The following is a 16,893-nucleotide window of genomic DNA, read 5'->3' as shown; positions in this document are numbered from 1 at the left end:
GCAGATTCGGAGCTGGTCAACTGTGTTCCACTACATCACCACATGATGCTACTTATACCCAAAATGAAATAATCACCTTCACACAGTTAACATAAAAAAGTTGTGAAATGTCTTGAGGCACTTGGCATGATGTCTTTAAAAAGATGAATCAAAATAGAAATAATAATGGAATCCAAACTCTGATTGAAAATAATCACAATAATGTCTGGATTTCTATGTTTTATTGTTGATTTCCAGTAACAGTTAACTCAAAGCTTGATTTGCATACACAATTACTGTACGGCTTACATCAGGTACATACACATTAACTGTACAGCTTACATTAGGTACATATACATTTACTGTACGGCTTACATCAGGTACATATACATTAAAGCCACATTAGTTAGCAATGTAATTGTCATGTTACATTGAAATTATCACATTGCACAGGAAGACAGTCTCTGATGATATTTAGGAAACTGATATCTAGTTATATACGACATCAAATCAATTCCAAAACATGAAAGACTGTCAGAATTTAGTTAGTCATATACTGTAGAACCATTTATGTTCGTGGGGCTAACATTTCGTGGTTTTCATATATACTAGCCTGTTTCAAAGACATTATATTTTGATGATTTCTGATTTCCCCCTATCTATGTCATACTTAATTGATGTTTTCGTGGGGATTTAATTTCGTGGATTTTTGTTATCCACAAAATAAACGGAATTTAATGTCCCATGAACATTTATGAATTTACAATATATTTATTTTCCTGTATACTGCACACATTTTGACATTATAGCCAAGCATGAAATAGTCCCTTCACTATTGAATAATATAAGTCCAACTTCTTTGACCTTTGCATCTTCCTGACCTCCTGTAACCTCTATGAAGTCCTTCTGACTGGCTTGATCCTCACATGTTGTCCTCACACCTGAAGATAAAAATACAGATTAAGATATACACACAGCTAAAATACAATTTGGATGACAGATATTACAAATCATCAGTCCTTGATCACTTTTGTGATTTACATCTGGGTCATAAGATATTCTTTGTAACGAAACTAAAAAATATATACTCGTTTCTATTAGGTCTTGCCTATTATTTTGTTACAGAAGAGGAAAAATTCAAAAACGACATAATTCGACCCATATTTTAGTTTGTTTCCATAAGCAAGCAGTTTATGGAGAGTTCCATAGTCTTGGGTTAGTTATAATCCAAAACCACATATCTGTACAAATATTAGCAAACTGAAAAATGATTCAGGCCACTTAATACTGTTGATACTGAAGTGTTTTATTATCGCATCTGCACAACTATACAAAAAAAAAAATAAACAGATGACCCAATTAAGATATGGATTTATTGCAACCTCAACTGCAGGTACCCTAATCATACTCTCATGCCGAGGGAGGGCCGCCCTTCGTGCAGATACTACAACTGTTTTCTCAATTATTTGCAGTTCATTAAGGCTTGCTTTACAATCAGTGGAAAACATCTGGACCAATGTTGAGTGCCCATATGTGTTTAGTAGAAGGAAGGCCAGCATTACTACAAACAGGGCTCCTGTAAATGGTATAGATACACGAAACACATATGGCTTAAAGAAAACAGAGCCACACAAAGCGAAGTCTCCTCAACCATTTTTGTAAATATTTACAAAGTTACAGAAGCTTCAACAATCAATTTGTGTCAGACGGTCCCAGGAACATGTTGAACAGGTTTTTTCCTGATAAAACCGTGGGTTAATTTAAGGCAAAATGAAACAAGATATGTGTTTACAATTAACATAAAAAGATTGGACTCCCAGTCTTTATGTACATGTATTTATTTACAACGGAAAGTGAACTTGTGGCAGAAATCCATAGTAATCTGATAAAGCTGTTGATATAAGGCCAAAGAAAACAATATATGTGTTAACAGGTACAGAAAAATGACCTAATATTCCATTTTGCCTTTTCAAAATGGAAAAGAATTTATGACTTATGGCACAGGAAAGAATTCAACTTATGTCATGTAACCCAGCTGGGATCATTGTCAAGTGGATGAATTTTTCTGACAAAACTGGTAGATCTAGGGCCGAAGTATACAAGATCTATGTTTAAAAACAGGATCGAATCCCTCCATACTTTTAGACTGTGTGTAATGGGAATTTAACTTTTATCAGATGGTCTTGATATCAAACCTGGTAAAGTCGATTTGATTTCTGATAACATTATTCATTTAATGTCAAATGAAACTAGACACATGTTAACAGTTACCAGAGAACGGTCTCCAACATGATATACACTTAAAATGACTGTTACAAATAGTAAGGAACTTGCTAGATGAAACAGGAGGCAACTTCACACTAGCTCTGTATACATCCTTCCTCACTGGTACAATTAAGCTGTAAAGATCAGACTTGGTATCACTGAGAAAAAAGGTCTTAAAACATCATCGCCGAGATTCCATATGTCATCCTAAGGATTCTGTCTGGCACGCATAAACACAGCTCACTTTCATCTCAAATGCCTGACTGTCATAAACCCATAGAAAAAGCCCACAAACCATAACATATATTAATTAGAAGAACATTCTTGCTAACACTGATAAACGTTTGACTCCAGATTCTTGTTTTTCTAGACCAGAAATGTAAGGAAATACATTTTTCCAACTCATACTTGTGGCCAGCTTTTCCTTTTTTACTTGTAATTGCTCTTTATGTACATGAATTGTTACGATTTTTGCTGTCAAGCAAATTATAATTCTATGGACCAGAAATGTAAGGAACCAAATTTTCCAACTCATACTTGTGGCAAGCTTTTTCCTTTTTACTTGTTATTGCTCTGAGTTATACAACTGGACTAAAATATGCGATGAAGCATGTGTATTATTTATTTCAACCAATAAACATGAGAAAATTGAAAATGCTCTACCTGATTATTGTTGATTGGCTATCTAACCTACCTTGACCTTTTCAATTATCAATGTCTCAACTATAATTACTTGACCATGACCATACAATTCTACTTAGTTTTTCAGTGCCTAATTTTGACCTTAACCTTAATTATCTGTAGTCTACATCCTAACATTGGTCATGAAATCCACACCAGCCATTTTATAAGGCCTTAGATAAATGTTTAATTGCCATTCAACTTCATTTTTACTTTGACCTTTTTGTAGAAATTCAAACCCTTTCATTAGGCCTTGCCTTCATTTTAACCTGAATTCTTTACCTTGACATTCATTTTGATCATGAAATATTCTTTCTACTGAAACAGTTTTTCCCTTAGTATTCACTATAACATTGATTTTAACCATGTTATTTATTGACATTATCTTTCATTTTTAAGATATACAATTGTTATGACCATAACTAATACCATCATTACCAGAAAACTTGACATTGTGTTTCTATTCAAACTGTCCAAGTATGGCTGGTCATATTTACAACGGTTTGGTTGTTTAGACTGTTCCCAATCTTGTTCATCGCTTGTACATTTAAGCTCCCTACACAGCCTTAATTGCATTCGCATTAATATGATTAATCAACTTAATTGAAATTATGTTAATGATAGATGACTAACCCTTTTTAAAGTCTCAACAAAATCAATTTCTGTTTTAATCAACACATAAAACGAGACATTGACATTAATTAGTTACACTATCAAGTTAGTGTGGAATAAATTATGCATATCAATGTACACTTACCTGCACTGTAAAATATGCACAATGTATATTTATAGGAAGACACAGTATGCATATATGTGATATAAATTTATAGCCAGGCATATTATGTAAAGGATGAGCATGATACATAATTCGAGTTTCTTATATACCACTTTATTTTATCACAACCTAGTTCGTAGGTCATCTCAAAGCGGTTCATAAATTATTATCTGTAGTTATAGGGCATTTGCAACCAGCCAACATCTTTCTCAGTGGCTCAGTGGTAGAGCGTTCAACTAGAAAGTCTGGGGTTGCAGATTTGATCCCCAGCAAACATATTTTTCCCCCCATTTCCTTTCTATTACAAATCTATATTCATATGCACCATTGTGATTATAAGCACACTGAACCATGTAGGATGGTGCACCATGTTTATTTGTGTGGAGGGTGGCAGCATCTGTATGCACTGTGAGTGTCTGTGTTACATCTTGTGTACTTCGTAGGGAATGTACCATACATCATATATAGGCAGACTGCAGGGCAAACTGATTTAAAGGCGGATAACACCATTTACTAAACCATGTTTACCATGAATACCAAACCGTGTAGATGTTTATAGACAGAAGCCACACCATGTGCATATTTGATATTCCAGGGGTTACAGTCTCACTTGCACTCTCTGCAGCCCTGGAGTATGTAATTACCAAATCGAAGTGTGCACCACCTTGTGGATGAGACAAGAAGACTAGTTTGATCCTTTAACATATCTAAAACATTCTCAGGGTCACTGAACGTAAAATTGCACAGCTGTGAAGTCAGGTGTAGTTCTTATGTAATCATCAAAGGACAGGTATTATCCTAGCAATTAGTCAGGTGGTTTTTTTACCTGAGACCAATCAAATATCCAAGTTCACGCCTTCTATTTTGCTATGACATATTCCAGGGGTGAAGAGAGTGTAAGTGAGCGTAACCCCTGGAGTAGAGAGGAGGCACCATGTACTACCATAGGTGCACGATTTACACACTACAGTAACTGAGACAGGTTTAAGGATCCCTTGTCCCACTGCACTGTGGTTTTTTGCAGATACAGTAATCTCCCCTTAATTAACTCTGGATATAACTGTAGCACAGTTGGGCCTGACGCTTCTGCTGTCCAGGTAGCTCAGTTGAATTGGTTGAGGGGTATATCATACACAGATACACAGATCTTATTCTGGCTATAGGACTTAAAAAAATACTCTGCTGTCAGCTCAATACGGTTTGAACAAATTCTGACAATTTTATAATAATCTTAGTCCCGATTTTAATCTCAAGACCATTCCAGCTGAATGACAGACCACTGTTGTTGATTATATTTGTGTTTATTTCTTCTTCCTAACTTTTTCATACATGTCCCTCAAGGTAAGGTTTTCTTTAAAATAAATTACTTATCAAAGCTAAAAACAGTGTATTATGTATGGTTACAGCTTATGACAGTGGTATGGGGATCCTTAAACTAAAGCAAAGTACACCATTATGAGTCTGAGAGCGAAGTGAAACGCCTAGAGCTCTGTGATCTATGACACATAGATTGTATCAGTCTAGCGATCACTGACAGCAGACGACATTACGCATGGAATGCATGCTTTTTTATTGCTCTCAAAACTACATGCACTCACGAATGCAGACATTTTCAACATGACAATTACAGACCCTAAACAAATTAAAAAAACCCATAAAAATCCAGCCCTTTCCCTGATCACATGCACCCGGAGCTTATCTTTATTACAGAGGAACATTGTAAAGCTATACAAATAAAAAATTCATTAAACATCTCCCATTTTACCTTCTGCCATAGATCTATTCTTCTCCCTTCTCTCTCAACATTCTTTCACTTAATCATGTCTCTTCTTTTTCTTCTTACATTTCTTCCGTCTTTCTACCTCTCTTCAGTTCACATCCTTTATCTCTGTCCAACTCCATCTTATCTTATCTCATTTCCCCCCCACAGGCATCACCCATTCTCTTGTTTTCTTTCTTCTTTCCTTATTCTTTCCTTCCTCCATCCTTTTCATTTCCCTTCCAAACTTTACTTACATTAATAGTTCTTCAGATTCTTCTTTACCTTTGCCCCTTCCTCAGTTAACCCCATTCCTCAACTAACCCCCTTCCCCAGCTAACCCCATTCCACTTCCTTCCTTCCCTACCTCCTTTTCTTCTTTCCATTAATTCCTGCATCCTTCCCCCTTTCTTCTCCTCGTCCTTTTTTTACTTCTAACCCTTCCCTTCTTTCTTCCCTTCCCCACTCTTAAAGTACATACACTTTAGGTAGATTATACAGTTAAAGTATGGGGTTGAGGGATATAGCAAGTTTCTGGTGTCCCTCAACCCCATACTTTAACTGTTTTATTATACCGATACACACTGGAGAGATAGTTTTAACTAGAAAATATTTGTAAACCATAAGCTGTATAGCTTCACCTCCCAACTACACTTTTGATGGCAATGGAGCCAAATGCTTTAGAGTTTGGTAGCAAGCTCCGCCCACCTCGCGCGTCACTGCCGAGTTCGGTAACAAGCTCCGCCCACCTCCCGCCTGATTGGCTCGGCGGAAACACCGGAGTGTAGGTGTGTTATAGTTCCCAGACTAACACACAGGACTAAAACACAGTCAGGCAAAAGTGGGGATATATTTGATTTAACCAATTACTTTTATATAGAGTAAATAAAGTAGAGGTATAATAAATGCTGATAAAGTACATTTACTGATAAATATTTTTACTGCAAAAGTAAAAATATACTAATATACTAATTACAAAGTACACATGTACACTGGTATAGAGTAAATATACTTATGAATTATATATGGATAATATACCTACTGATTAAGTACAATATATATCTAAGAAGCACAGGAAATGGTTAAGTACAAAATTATAAAGCACATATGCTGGTTTCTGGTCAAGTTGTTTACTTCATTCTATGAGAAGAGTGTGTCTTCAAAGGAACCCGATTTACTGCATTCATTGTACATGTGGTTTTTGTTTAACCAAAATAACGAACATAGGTAAAGACAAAAACAAAGGATATTTAAAGAAAACAATAACTCAGAGAAAACCATAAAATGTATCCAATTTTTGTTGCAAGGCATTTCTTTCTGTCCGTCTTTCCCTTTGAGTTGGATCATGACACTGCTTTAAAGAATTTTGGCCAGACTGGGTTAAGTATATGTTTTGTGCAGCATAAAATGGTACTTTTCACATACAGATGATCTTTAGATGAAGAGTATGATCTGGCAAAAATGTTTCATTACCATTCACAAGTTCTGAAATATTAATTAAAGTCACTTTCTACCACAGATGCACTTCTTGTGGTGCATTTTATAGAATTACAGTAGTTTGAACTTTATCATTTGGAAACAATAATACAAATAATCCAGAAAGAAAAACAGAAAATCCAACTCTTAATACACAGTATCAAAATGAGAGAGGAAAGAGTTGCAAAGGAAAGTAACTAAATGTCAGAAAAATTCTGAATTCATGGGAAAAAGTAGAAATCTTGTTTATAATTAAGACTGCAGGTGTAATTGTACCCTTTGCCTTTACTCATTCTCAATAGTAAGGGAAATAATCAATCTAAACAGGCAAAGCAGACGACCAAAAGGTTTATAGATTATTTCGTTGCCAACATTCATTAAAGTCACTGTGGATAAATTTTCTATCTAGAAGTTTCTATATTACCGTAAATTTGCGCGTATAGTGCACACTTTTTTAGGTATATATTGTAATGTCAAAAAGGGGGTGCGCACTATATGCAGGAACAAGTCATTCTTGGGTTATAGTTCTCAAGTTTCAGGTCCGCCATATTGGATTACCTCCCTTCAAATAGTTTTGTTTGGAGTCGTCGGTCATATATGACAGATTGAAGATATAAAACAACACAATTTTTACCTAGAATTATGTATTCATGAGTGAACTAAAGATGAATATTACAACACATGATTATTGAATATGATGTAAACACAAATCTAAACAGGCAAAGCAGACGAACAAAAGGTTTATCGTTTCCAACATTCATTTAAGTCGCTGTGGATAAATTTTCTTTCTAGAAGTTTCTATATTAAGGTAACACTCAACAGATTATTAACTCAACAAACACTGATTTCAAACTTTTGAAACGAGGTACATTTTTGTATGCTTTTGAAAATATTATTATATGAAAAGCAAACAATTTTCAAGCTACTTAGTGTGGCCTTCCAATGAGGCCTGCTACACCATATAACCTGTGAGTAAGTGCTTTAAAGTATCAATATCCATCTAAACAACAAGTAAGTGTCCCAAGAGTATCATTCTGGTTCCACGTACGTATCAACTTTCCTCCTCAATTCCCTGTGGACTGATAACAACAAAAGAAAAAATCTGGGGTGGCCATGATAAATTAATTTTACAGATTACAAAACAAACTAAACCTTTAAAATAAAATTAATGGCCACAAAACCATATCACAGTATTTTCAAGTTACAAATCACAGATAATAAAGACAAACTATACCTTCAAAATGAATTTGAAATCGCGTCGGCAGTTTTCAAATAAATTATTCTTCATCCGAACTTGACAAATAAATCATCTCTGACAGAGAAAGATAAGATTTGACACACTATTGTGTGTGTGGGACACATGTCTGCATGCATGTTAGCATAGCAAACCTTCCAAGGACCCAAAGCATGTAATAACGCAGCATTCTTTGTTCATAAAATGTACAGACTGATTTGCAGGGGCTCCTATCACCCTTGGGTGCTATTTATTTGACAGTTAGATGCCTTCAAGCATTAACCATTAGAAATATTTTCTCTCTCATTGATAACAACAGCAAACTGACATAAAATAGACCAAACTATGAGAAATATTTTTATAGAGTGGGCACTGACTTAAAAACAAAGGCAACCACAGAGGCAGAAACAATATACACCCGCCACATGCCGTGTCACTTCCACAGAGGCAGAAACAATATACACCCGCCACATGCCGTGTCACTTCCACAGAGGCAGAAACAATATACCCCCGCCTCATGCCGTGTAACTTCCATAGAGGCAGAAACAATATACACTCGTCACATGCCGTGTAACTTTCACAGAGGCAGAAACAATATACACCCGTCACATGCCGTGTAACTTCTACAGAGGCAGAAACAATAAACACCCGTCACTTGCCGTGTAACTTCTACAGAGGCAGAAACAATATACACACGCCACATGCCGTGTAACTTCTACAGAGGCAGAAACAATATACACACGCCACATGCCGTGTAACTTCTACAGAGGCAGAAACAAGATACACCCGTCACATGCCGTGTAACTTCTACAGAGTCAGAAACAATATACACCCGTCACATGCTGTGTAACTTCCACAGAGGCAGAAACAATATACACTCGTCACATGCCGTGTAACTTCTACAGAGGCAGAAACAATATACACTCGCCACATGCCGTGTAACTTCCACAGAGGCAGAAACAATATACACACGCCACATGCCGTGTAACTTCCACGACTTATTGTATAACAAAGTTGCATGTTTTTCTCATTGTACAAAAAAAGCCATATATCTTAAACTCTTCAAATAGAGTTTTGATAAACTATGAAATATAATAAGGTGAGTTACATTAATATACTGTAAAACTCAGTAAAGTTGAAATATTTCTTGGAAGTGGTGAAAGGACCATTAAATCAGTCATTTATCATACAAAGATTGCCTCCTTTACTCCTATTTTAAACCATCAAAAAAGGAAATGAAAGAACATGTATTGGGATAACACCTTTAGCCAATCTTCAAATTCATTAAAGACAATTTAAACTCCTGATAACTAGAATTCGTGAGAGGCAGTATATTGTAGTCCTGTTTGGATCAAACAAAACATCTACTATAAGCTGTTAGATATTCATATCAAATTGGAATGCAGGACCTGTATTCATGAAACCGTTCTCATGCTCAAGTATGGATTTTGTGCTCAAGCCTAATTTCTTGTTCTGTTCATAAATTAATAATGGAATCTTATTTTGTCAATGGCTTGAGGGAAAAATGAAGAGACTTAAGCCAAATACTATTTCAAGTGTTTACGTTTGACTTTTTGATCGTTTGACATGATTTAAGTGAGTTACAAGAAAATTGGTATGAGTACAAAATCCATGCTTGAGCATGAGAACGGTTTCATGAATACGGACCCTGGTGTTTAATAAGAAGAGAAGTTGTTTTCTTTTTAAAGATAAATCCTTATTTTTCCATTCACCTGTCAACTTTTCTGGACTTGTAGCGATGGAAAGGAAAAGTTGAGTTAATGGTCGAAGCAAACCCCAATTGCAATGTTATATAAGCTTTTTTGTCCCTTTAGACTGGGCGAGTTTATGACATATGGGAGAAACTGTTGCCACAGAGTTCTCTAGCCAATCAGAATTCAGGAAATGTTGATAGGTAATTACATTCATTAATCATAATTTATATGGAAAGAATTTTGGACAGAGTGAAAATAATGACTTCCAAAATGTCAGGTTTTGATTAACATATGGAAAAGATTTTCTTTTACAGACAAAAGTATAATAACGGCTCCCAAAAGTAAGAAAAAAAATCAGAAAACATTTTCCAACATACACTCTACTGAGGATATTTAGGTAAAAGAATTTTTCATCTGTCTTGAATCTTTGAAGACAAAAAGTGATGTTTTTTTCTTTGTCTATAAAATCAAAGATTAACAGGTCTTAGCAGATAATACTGTACACATAGATTAGCTCATAAAATGTGCAGAATTTTAGTGCACCGCAAAAAAAAAATCAACTTAAAAGTTTGTTAAGATCTAGACGATCTATGTAGGTATAAAGTCAAAGACATAGGTGCATTGAGCTGATAATTGGTCCCTTAATCTAAACAAGGGTGTTTGCTCCCCAATCAGATATTAGCCTTATTCCTTGATCTCAAAATACATCAACCATCACTACAGCCAGGTATATTTGTACAGATAATATTTTACCAACTTAAAGATGTTTTGTTTCCAAAAACCTAGACAGCCACATGTCTGTAAATCAGGCTACTTTGTACATCATGCCTTCATTATCTATCTTATTTTGATATCCTTTGCATGTCTAAACTAAAAAGCTTGTGAATTATTTGGAACACATTTTGAACTTGAAAGTTAGTTTTGGTAAGAATTTCTGCAAAAATGTCTGTGAATTTGTAAGCTGTCTACATACTTATATTAATGTTAACTCATTTTGGAATCCTGATATATTGGTACTTTTGCACCTTAACCTTTAATTATTCAAATTCTTTGATTGAAGTTGCAGTTTTGACCAACACCGATGTCAAAAGTGTACAAGGAATACCTCCCTTCCTTGAATATGAATGTAAAGGGAATCTGATTCCTAACCAATGCTATCTAGATTATGAATTTGTCGACCAAGGGCACCCCCTAAAGGACCCAAAAATAGAAATAAATATCACCTGGGGAAATCCCTTGGGAAAGAATTAATCATACAATCATGTCAAGTTTTTGACAATTTTTTATTACAATCATGTCCTGTCCAATTACAGGATGATTTCATTACAAATTGCTGAAAAGAATGCCTCACATCCCACCCTCCACCAACAAAATNNNNGAGGGGGGGGGGGGGGGGGGGGGGGTTAGAGAAAAAGCAAATAAAGTGATTGGGTGGAAACAAAAACTTGTACATCAAACTATACATGCATATAAACTGCAATCAGATAACCCCAATAGTGATACAATGGTACAATGTATTGCCATCATCATTACGACATAGCGACAAGTTTTCACTGTTCCGGTCTACTGCTAGCTCCGAGTCCATACAGACACCTTCCGTTTGATCTGCTTAAAAGGTTTTATTGATTGAAAAATAAAATAAAATTTCATGATGCCTTTGTGTATTTTCCATGTTGAAAATATGTTAACCAAACAACCAAAATTTTGATACATTGATTATATTTGTGTGAAAAGCACCATGATATCAATATGTATTTCAAAGTGCTTCAATAATGACAAGTTTGTGGTTATTTTGTGATTTCTTTATACAACAGATCTATATAGGAACAATGTATATAAGATTCATTTGACAAAAAAGGTTTGTTAAAATAACTTTTACAATAAGCGTTTTCCCCCCCAATAATTTAGGTTTTAGATGTGTTAGGCATTCATGTATATATACATAAACTACCAACTAACTCTGAGCAGGTTTATTATTGTATCATGCTAGTACTTGATTAATTTTGTAAATCAGTTTCATCTAAATAGTGTACTCAAAATATCAGCTGTCTGGCTCACCAGACCATCAAACTACCACAAAATCACAGCAGACCAAACCCTACTGTTACAGTGGCCTATAATTAAAATAAAAAGTCTGCACAAATTACAGTTCTGTACCATTTACTTTTCAGCCAGAAATTGACAATTTTACAGGTTGATTTTTAGCAGGAAATTAAAATGGTTTAATCCAGTAATCATTCTTAGTTGTGCTGCTTTGCATAAACTGTGAATGAAAACATTTGTATTGAAGACATGAAAAACACGATAAAAATAACTCTGCTGCATGTTATTATTATAAAAAACCTTTTAGGTACCGTTGAATTTGTTGTAAGCGATGATGCTTATTTATTGAATTACAATTTTTTTTCATGCATGTTATTAACTTGAATCTTTTGGGGGTCTGTAATCTAGAATATCATTGTTGGTCGACAGGGAAAAAAATCAATCTGGCACATGAGGGATGCCAAAACTGAATTGAGATTAAATCAGCTGACTGACCAATCACAAAAGAGGACTTTAAAGAGTCCCACCATAAGGTCTGTAACTATACAGTGCTGTAATACAAAACCTGAAAAGCACTTGGCCAATGGTGTGCATTGATTATAACATTAAAGATATGGTGACAGCCGCGCGCCTGCACCAAAAGTGCATGTGTTTCCGAAATTACTGCACCAAAAGACATGTGTTTTTATTAGCATGCCGATCCTGACAACTGAAACCTCTCCAGTTTAATTACCGTATCTATGTGAATGTGATCACCCCCTCTACTCCCCAATATTCTCCAAGAAAATTCAGTACGTTCTGAACTTGTTTAGCACTACTTGATTGGGGATATTTGGTTTCGAAGTCAGGTATACCAATTTCAATTCAATTTTGCACTTACAGAAGCCTTTGGTTTCACCCTATCCTATGTATACACCCCTGGGCATGAATGAGTCATATAATCTTGCATGTGTATAATTTTTGTGCCATGACATCAGACAACAAAAAGTAGTAATTTTTGAGAGCAGACATACGTTTACAAATGAAGTTTTAACCACAATCCACCATTACTTCCCTTCCTGGGGTAGTGTTTACATCACAATTGTAAGTTTCTATACCCCATTGATTTCCCCACCCTCTCTCAGTCTGGGGTATTAACTACAATAAAAGTGGTATATACTACCCCAGGACTAGTATTGAAACCCTTCCAATAGGCTCTGCATATAATTCCAGACCAGATGCCACGCGGAGCAAGGTCAATCAAGTACAGAAAGCCATATCCCCATGACTAATTGGAAATCAGATGACTAAAATCTCCACCCATTATACAGATCAAACTTGTTCTATCAACAAGCTATCTAGATTCAGCAAGAAATTATTTTGTAACAAGCAGAGACTTTTGGTTATGCTTGAGATCAGTTGATGTAAAAACCTCACTTAGATTTAGTCAGCTGTAGAATTGAGGGCGTAGGTTGACTTGAATAAGGCTGTTAGCTACATTCTAAATCCAAATACATTTTGCTGTAGGTATCAAATTGGTTAATCACCTCTCCAGTTCAAACATATTCTCGACTTAATTATCTTGAATTTCTGTGTTTTCTTGCAAAGTATTGGCGCCACAATCTGGGGATACAATTTATTCAAAGATGAACTTGGTGGGGATTTGGCCTTCAAACTGACTGTAATTGAAAAACATGTATTTCCAAAGATCTGTGTGTTATAAATGAACAGTGTTTTTTCACACATTATGTTCATGCTTTAAGTACAGCACCCCTTTAATTCAATCTCAACAAGCTTGAACTAGAACCCCTTGTCCCAATCCTCCGATGTAGCCAAGTCGTTTTTAAACATTCCAATACCATTTGAAGATGTCCTGCCAATTTCGATAAGGAAAACCCTGCCTAAGTCGGCCTTGAAGTCTACAGCATTTGATCCTTGGTGTGCTGGTTAAACATTGGTTCAGCTCAAGACAGCCTTCTTATTATCAATCCCAATTTCTAATGATTTTAAAAATCACTCTTCCTCAATGATACAGCTTATATCGAAAATGTGAAAATTTGTGTAAGTTCTTGAATGTGTCTTTTGGATAGGAATGTGACTGATGGTGCAAGTCTGAGTTAGTCTTGGAGAGATGTTTCATTGTCGGAGGGATTTTCATTGTTCGCGCTTACTGGCTACCCCATGAACAATACATGTATGATAATAACCATAGCATTTGTGTTCAAGTTATAATGTAAGACAATTTTTTGCTAAGACTTCCTATATACTGATCTATCTAGGGAACAATCACCGTATCAAAAGCAAAGCTAAACACTTCAAAAATAGTTTTCAGTCTTTTTTCATGATAATAAATGTATCATGTATAAATTCAAGCTTCCGCGGAGTATCATCATCGGGAGACTTATAGCCTCCTAGCCGACTCGACACTTCATGATTTTATCTTTAATTACTCACCAAAACTGAGACCAAACAAACAGACCGTTTCTCACTCCTCGGATTCCGTTACATTAAAGACGAGATAACCCTGCCAGAAATGATAACGTTCACACACCGCTGTTTCTTACGTTTTCCAAAATACTTAAATTTATAATGCACTAAAAACAAACCGATGGCATCAATGGAAAGTCTCTTTAAGTGTTTCTGATAAATCCTGCAAGATAAAGCAAAAAACGTACACAAAAGAGATGACCAATGCTGATAGTCTATGTTACAAAGAAGCTTGAAGAACAACTGTCTGTAAATATATCCGGGCTAGAACTGTAAGTGCTGTCTCAAGTTCACATATGGTTGTGTTATGGGAATTTTATTGTAAGACAAAAACCTGCACAATTTTTCGATCCAAGTTTTACATGTGCATTGTACGAATCTTCAAAGGAACATGTACCTGATATGTTCTTTGATTTCAGCATGCCAGACATTCAACTCCTGTGGAGCTCATGACGTTCAACACTGAATCTAACTCACTGAAATGTTTACTGTCGATAAATCCCCACGTAAGTGGGTGCACTAACTTACGGCAGCATCACACCGATATCTCAGCATTAACTTTTATCAATGTTGAACAGGAAAAGGCTATTTTACTGACAAAAACTTCACCATGGTGTGAAACACTACAATGTGTTTGCAATATTCAGCACTACTCAGACATTTTATCGCCTGTTGCACGTATCTTTCTGTATATCCGATAAACACAACCTATGTCAGTTACCAAACTAATATACAGATATCCCGCTGACAATATTATGCACATTTCTCCCGAACCAACTTCCTCCCCTTCTCCTTTTCCATTCATTATATGATTAAAACAATGCAACACAATACTATCTGGCATCCACGATCTTAACTTCAAAGCACACTTCAGACTATGACAAAAACCCGACAAGATTAGTTTGAGAGATATACATATATGTCAGTTGAGTCTGAAATGCTTATCAAATGACAGTCGGCCTACTTGCTTAAATGTTGTGCAGTGTATTAATATGCTGTAGGATGAGCATACTTTCAAATGAAAGGGTTCAAGGATTTTAACATTGCCTCAATTTGTACAGTGAATAAATAAACAATTAATCAAAGTTAACAGAATCAAACATTTTTCAATCCTTTGTTCAAAAGCAATATACCTCATGGTTGAAACAAGAGCTGTATATAAAACAGAATTTATAAAATTACAAACTCTTTGTGTAAACAATTTTGACTTTACACACAAACTCCTTCATAATTCATAAAAGTGAAGTATTTGATTTCCCACTATTTTTTCTCATGACAAAAGCATAACATATGAAAACAAGTTGATCTTCAATGATGTTCACTAACTTCCCTGAAGCCATCTCAATTGATACACATTACATTATTGGTTCTGGGGAAATTTTGTTTTGGTTACATCCATTAATACACATTTTTTTTAATGCCAACCTACTTAACAAAATCATTTGAATTTAATCTAATGTGAACATATCATTGAGTAGAATTTTATCTTCCATGGTTCAACAGCTTATAGCATATCTGACTGAAAACAAATTTACCGCTGAGCACTGAATTGGAGTGTGTGTACGAGATGAACTGGGTAAAAAACCAAGTGAAAATTTTCTCAAACATCTGTGGAAAACATCTGCATAACAGTTGCTTACACAGAGGTCAAGTATCAAGGATATTCTGTCATTTAGCCGAGTAGAATGTTGTTAGCGCTGTGTTATCGTTACCCCCCACAACTATAATGGGCTGTGTAAAATTACGATAACTTACATAACAACTTTTTCTTTTTTACTTAATAATTTGCTTGAAAGGTGTTGTACATCAGGATGTGAAGCTTCTTAAATCTGAGAAGATTTTGTAAAGATAAAAAATCAAAATCTTGAAAGATAACAGGAAAAAACTGAGTACCACATTTCTATGTATTTGTATGTATATATATATGTACCATATAGAATTTTGTGTGTGTTTTGCTTGCTACATTTATACCATTACTATACAAAGAGTTACATATCTTAAGCATATTTTGTGAATAAATTTTGGTAAGTATTAATTTCGTTAACATTAAAAACATTATAATAAAGATGGGTTTCCTCAAACAAGGAAAAAATTGACACATTTAAAAATGTTTATTACACATCCTGAAAAATAAGTGTAGAAGTTGTCTTCCTGAAAAATACAACGTTTTCCAGTCAGACAAGAGTATACGTAGTTACCCTGAGACATATGGCTACAGGGTAGTCGGATGGTGCAGTGCCAGATAGTGCACTTGCCCTTCACCAAAGAGACTGGGGTTTGATTCCCTGATCGTACGTGAAATGGTATGGGGTCGCTTGCCTGACCACGTGGGTTTTCTCCAGGTACTCCGGTTTGTATTTTTTTGATATATGGCCGCGTTATAATATTTAATAATTCAGTGTTTCTATAGCTTTACTATCACTTTAGGTGTATTCTCAGTTTTTATCATAAACCCAGTGGTCTGTAAACAATCTCAATGTGCTGAAACTTAAAACAGATA

The 16,893-nt window shown here is 35.3% G+C and overlaps 1 protein-coding gene across 1 annotated transcript in view; it reads right to left on the bottom strand.

Annotated features, from left to right (window-relative positions):
* Window positions 1-206: 206 nt before the first annotated feature.
* Window positions 207-16,893, bottom strand: part of LOC110456764 (tubulin-specific chaperone D-like) — a 60,246-nt gene continuing 43,559 nt past the window's right edge. The window contains exon 37 of the mRNA XM_021507711.1: window positions 207-920. The gene's annotated coding sequence lies outside the window, so the exon portion shown is untranslated. The remainder of the gene's footprint in view (window positions 921-16,893) is intronic.

The sequence above is a fragment of the Mizuhopecten yessoensis genome, unplaced genomic scaffold (genome assembly GCF_002113885.1).
Source record: "Mizuhopecten yessoensis strain PY_sf001 unplaced genomic scaffold, ASM211388v2 scaffold8841, whole genome shotgun sequence".
Lineage (NCBI taxonomy): Eukaryota > Metazoa > Mollusca > Bivalvia > Pectinida > Pectinidae > Mizuhopecten > Mizuhopecten yessoensis.
Note: the sequence above shows the minus strand (reverse complement) of the source record. Positions and strands in the feature narration are given on the sequence as shown.